Genomic DNA, 6224 nt, shown 5'->3' with positions numbered 1-6224 from the left:
AAGATTTTATTCTTTCTTTGTCGTAATACCGCACAAACTGCATGATCACTCGCATCGTACATTAGCTCAAAGGACAAATCCCAATCAGGTGACACAATCATAGGCGCTGTTGTGAGTTTTTCCTTCAAAGTATTGAACGCTATCAAACATTCCTCATTAAACTCAAAAGATACCTCTTTCATTAGCAAGTTGCACAGAGGCTTGGTGATTTTGAAGAAGTCCTTTATAAACCTCCTGTAAAACCCTGCATGCCCAAGAAAGCTTCGAACTCCTTTTACTGATGTAGGTGGTGGTAATTTCTCAATAACCTAAATTTTCACCTTATCCACCTCTATCCCCTTTGCCGATACTCTATGTCCCAAGACTATTCCCTCTTGAACCATGAAATGACATTTCTCCCAGTTCAATACTAAGTTCGTTTCTCTGCATCTTTGCAGAACCAAGTTTAAGTGATCCAAACACTCATCAAATGAGGTCTCAAAGACCGAGAAGTCATCCATAAAGATTTCAATAAATTTCTCTACCATATCTGAGAAAATTGCCATCATGCATCGCTGAAATGTGGCAGGAGCGTTGTAAAGTCCAAATGGCATTCTTCGATATGCAAAGGTACCATAGGGGCATGTGAAGGTGGTCTTCTCCTGATCATCCGGTGCCATTGGTATCTGATTATAACCCGAATATCCATCCAGAAAATAGTAATGGGAATGACCTGCCAATCTCTCCAACATCTAATCTATAAACGGAAGAGGGAAATGATCTTTCCTTGTAGCGGTATTTAGTTTGCGGTAATCAATGCAAACTCTCCACCCTGTTACCGTCCTTGTCGGAATCAACTCATTCTTTTTATTCTGAACCACTGTAATTCCTCTTTCTTGGGCACAACTTGCACCGGACTAGTCCATTTACTATCTAATATCGAGTAGATTATTCCAGCTTCCAGAAGTTTTATCACCTCAGCTCTTACTACCTCCTTCATGTTTGAGTTTAGCCTCCTTTGACTTTCAACTGTTGGTCAAAAATTCTCCTCCATGAGAATTTTATGCATACATAAGGAAGGGCTGATCCCTTTGATATCAGTTATGGTCCACCCAATTGCTTGCTTGTTATCTCGAAGTACCCTAAGCAGTTTTTCCTCCTCCACTTCACTAACCATGTTTGAAATTATCACCGGAAGTGTATTGGACTCCCCCAAATATGCATATCTTAAGTGTGGGGGCAGCTGCTTAAGTTCTAACTTTGGTGGCTTCAGAATAGATGGCTGTGATTTCTCTGGCCCTGTCCCAAGCTCCTCAAAGTATCGTTTCCGCGTGTAAGGTGGGTTGGACTCCAAAAATCTTGCACACATTTCTATGTCCACAGAATTAGAATTTGTGGATTTAGAATGTGCAATGCAGGCCTCCAATGCATCTGATGGATTTTGCAGTGTAAATGACTCTTCAATCATTTTATCAATCATGTCAACCCTGAAACATCTGTTAGTCTCTATTGGCAGTTTTCTAGCCTTGAAGACATTGAATGAAACCTGTTCTTCTCCTAATCTCAGTATCAACTACCCATTCTGAACGTCGATCAAAGCTCTGTATGTGGCCAAAAATGGTCTGCCCAGTATTAAAGGAACATCTTTATCTTCTTCCATATCCAGAATTAGAAAATCTGCTGGAAATATGAACTTCTCCACTTTAACCAATACGTCTTCAATTATTCCTCATGGATGTGTCAATGATCTATCAGCTAGCTGTAAGGTCACTGTGGTAGCTTTAGCTTCTCCCAATCCTAATTTCCTGAAAATAGACAATGGCATTAAATTAATATTTGCACCAAGATCACATAAAGCTTTATCAAAATAAAATTCACCAATGGTATAAGGGACAGTGAAACTCCCTGGATCTTTCAATTTTGGCAGGAGCTTTATTTGAATCCTGGCACTGCACTCCTCTGTTAGCATAACTGCCTCGTGATCTCCTAGTTTCCTTTTGTTTGATAGGATGTCTTTCAGGAATTCTGCATAGCTAGGCATCTAAACCAGTGCTTCAGCGAATGGGATGTTGATATGGAGCTTCTTGAAGACTTCGAGAAACTTCTTGTATTGCTGTTCCATCTTTTGCTTCTTCAGCCTCTGTGGGAATGGTATGGGTGGCTCATAGGGGTTCACAGCTACAGTTTCTTTATCCCTTGAGTTTCCTTTATTTGCTCTCGGTGTTGGCTCTTCTGTCTATTCTTCTTGCTCCGAAATCTCTTCTACTTCAGGAGACATCTCTTCTCTGTTTGCCACGGGATTATTCACTTGTCTCTCAGGTAATTCCACTCCACTTCTCGTTGTTATAGCCTTTCCACGTTCTTTTGGATTGACTTCTGTGTTACTTGGCAGGCTGCCTGGTGATCTACCTATTAATGCAAATACCATCTGTCCCATCTGAGTTTCCAAATTCTTGATGGCTGCATTCCGGTCCTGAAGAGTGGCTTCTGTCTTCTTCATGAATTGGTTATTCACCTCCATATATTGGTTGGTCTGTTCCATGAACTTGCCGAACATTTCTTCCAATTGAGGCTTCTTCCCTTGCTGTTGATATTGCCCCTGTGGCCTATTCTGATTTTGGTTGCTCCAAGAAAAGTTGGGGTGCTTTTTCCAGCTTGGGTTGAAGGTCTCTCCATACACGTTATTCTGCTAGCGTTGTCCCCATTGAGCAAAATCTGCTTGCTCTTTTCCTTATGTCAAAATTGGGCATTCTATTGTCACATGCTCAGCTCCACGTTCCTCAAAATTTGCCTTCTTTGTTTGCGCTACGTTAGCTGACTGGGTAATGTTTTCTACCTCGTGAAATAAGGAATCAATCTTAGCGGATAACGCTAAATACACATCCACTTCATAAACTCCTGCTGTCTTCTTTGGTACTGCTCGTTCCATGGTCCACATTGCTGAGGTTGTAGCCATTGTCTCATATAACTTCAATGCTTCATCAATTGTTTTTGTGGACAATGACCCATTAGCTGAAGAGTCAACCATGCTCTTGAAAGCTGGAAGTAGCCCTGCATAGAAATATTGGACCTGAAGTCCCTTGCTTATCCCGTGGTGCGGACACTTCCTTAGTAGATTTTTGAATCTAGTCCAAGCCTCATCAAAATTCTCAGATTCACCTTGCCTGAAGATAGATATGTCGTGCTTTAGCTTTGCTATCTTGGCCGGTGGGAAGAACTTAGTAAAAAACTTCTGAGCTAGGTCATTCCAGGTAGTAATGCTGGCTATCGGCTGAGAATCAAGCCATTCAATCGCCTTGTCCCGCAAAGTATGTGGAAACAACCTTAATCTTATGGTGTCGTCAGAGATTCCTTGATATCTGAAGTGCTGGTACATCTCTAAGAAGCGCAAGACGTACGTGTGCGGATTCTCTTCAATTCTTCCATAGAACTGATGTCCGTTCTAGAACAGTTGTATCACATTTGTCTTCAACTGGAAATTTGGTTGCTCGAACGGTGGATATACAATGCTGGACTGGCTTTGAATGATTTGAGGGATCATGAACTCTCCAACGAGCATGTTTCCTTCGTCTTCTTCCCCTCTTTCATTAGCTTGTACAACAGGATTGTGTTGTACGTTCTCCATCTAATTTCTCGCTGCTCTATTTTCTCTCTGCCTTCTTCTGAAGCTTCGTTCTATCTCTGGGTCGGCTGGGAATAGATCTCCTTCAGCAGATCTTGGCATGCACTTCTACAATAGAATTCAATTTAAAGATTTAAGTAACTAAAATATGCACTTATGTAATAAAACTAAATAGCAATAAAATAAAATGAACTAAAATAAATTAAAAATATAAAGTTTGAATTAGTGCTAAATTGAATAAAATTAAATGAATACTCAATTCCCGACAACGGTACCAAAAACTTGTTCACGAAATAATTCTTTCGATTTAAAATTACCGCAAGTGTACGATTCGTAACAAGTAATAAAGTGGATTTTAAAAAGTCCGAATATCTTCCCTCAGAGATTGAGGAGTTCAATTCTATATAATCTACCCTTAACCGAATCTAATTGAGTGAAAATATGGTTTAAATGCAAAAAGCCCTAATTTCAATTAAAAACCCTAATTTCAACTAAAAACCTTAATTTCTATTGAAAACCCTAATTTCGAAATTTCTCTAATTAAATGACTCAAACACTCAAGTAAATGAAATTATACAAATTCAAAAGCTAATTTATGGAACTGGATCAAACTAAAGTCACTAGGATCACGAATCCCAAATTGAAGTTATGAAAACCCTAATTTCATAAAATTAATGACCCGATGGAAATTTGCCAATTCAATGTTCCTAATTCTATCCAATATATTCTCTTGATATATATTAGACCTATTCTTGCACACCACCAGCCTATATCTCTATGGATGATGCAAATATACAAGAATGCATGTGGTTTTGTGAACAATTAAAGAATTGCATAAAGCATAGGGGTATATCTCTATGCCCTATCGGACCCTATGTTAATTTATACCTTATCGAACCTATTCCATTTCTCTCGAATGTAAAAAATAAGTAATCAACACTCACACAATCATTGGCCACTAATTGCGGAAGAAAATCAATGCATATAAACCAATCAAATTATCCAAACGAGTCTTTATATTAAATTCATGAAGTATGGAATTAAAATAACAAACAATGGTTGAATAATTAATAAATAATAAATAGAAAGAATAGCACCCGTATGAAAATTCTTGAAATCTTGAATAAAACCTTGAAAACCCGCTTGAATTCTTGTGGAATCGGCTTCAAGATTGTGTTTCTTGCCTCCAAAAGTTATATTTTTCTTCTCCCTGGATGTTCTGCCCTATTTCTAATGAATTTTGGCTTTTATATCATGTCCTCACGGAGCCTCGAAAGAGTTTCAATTAAAAACGGAAGTTCAGAATTTTCTTCGGATTTTAAAGCCATGCGGCCGCATGGTGTTAAACTATGCAACCGGATGGTTCAAGTGTTCTGCCTCCATAATATCCCTGCCTCCTCATGTGTAGCCACATGGTATAGTTACATGCGGCCGCAAGGTTGTAAATTTATAACCTTGCTATTTTGGACCCTGAACTCCGTTTTATCTTTTCTTGATCTCTTTTCTTTCTTTCCTTTGTTACATTATCAAATATTGACTCCTAGTTGATGTTTGGGCCAATCAATTCCTTGATCACTTGCTCGGCTCATCTTTTGATTAATTGCAATTTAGTCCTTTATCTTTCACTTTTCTTCAATTCAGTCCACTATTACTTCTTTCTTCCTCCGATCATCTTGTATCGTCCTCAATCTCATACTTATTATATTTTCATTCTAGTTCTGCACTTTAGCTCAACTTTCCAATATTTGTACCTTTGGTCCCCGAACTATCGCTTTGTTCCGTTTTGGTCCTTTTTCGGCTCTTTTCTTCTGAATTCCATCTTTTCCATAGAAACACCTACATTGCATGAATTTAACGAGATTAAGTCACAATTCAACTACTTTGTCCATGTTTAAGTCATGTTTGTGAGCTAAATAAGTGTATAAAAACACATTTATCGTACATCATGGTGTATACTTTGCCACGTGATATTACCCTATTGGACAGTTTAAGTTTCAAATAGTTTTCCTATCCAATTGACAGTTGACAACAATTCAAGTGTCAAACAACGTGTCTAAAATCAGTGTACAAATAGTAAACGTCAATCGGCAAGGACCTTGCTATATATACACTATGGTGTACAATTTAGTTCACACTTTGCCACGTGGCATTGTCCTGTTAGACAGTATAAATTTCAAATAGTTTTCCCACCTAATTGACACTTGACAACAATGCGAGTGTCAAACTATGTGTCAAAATCAGTGTACAAATAGCAAAGTTCAATTGGTATGAACTATGCTACTCGTACACTATGGTGTACACTTTAATTTACACTATACCACGTGACATTACCCTGTTGTACAGTTTAAATTTCAAATAGTTTTTCATTCCAATTGACACTTGACAACAATGTAAGTGTGTATCAACAATGTAAGTGTCAAACAACGTGTCAAAAATTAGAGTACAAATTGCAAAGTTCAATCGATAAGAACCCTGCTACATGTACACTGTGGTGTAAACTTTGCCACGTAATATCTGGACAATTTAAATTTCAAACAGTTTTCCCATCCAATTGACACTTGACAACAATGCAAGTCTCAAAGAACGTGTCAAAAATCAGTGTACAAATTGCAAAGTTCAATCG

The sequence above is a fragment of the Olea europaea genome, unplaced genomic scaffold (assembly GCF_002742605.1).
Source record: "Olea europaea var. sylvestris unplaced genomic scaffold, O_europaea_v1 scaffold18, whole genome shotgun sequence".
Classification (NCBI taxonomy): domain Eukaryota; kingdom Viridiplantae; phylum Streptophyta; class Magnoliopsida; order Lamiales; family Oleaceae; genus Olea; species Olea europaea.
Note: the sequence above shows the minus strand (reverse complement) of the source record.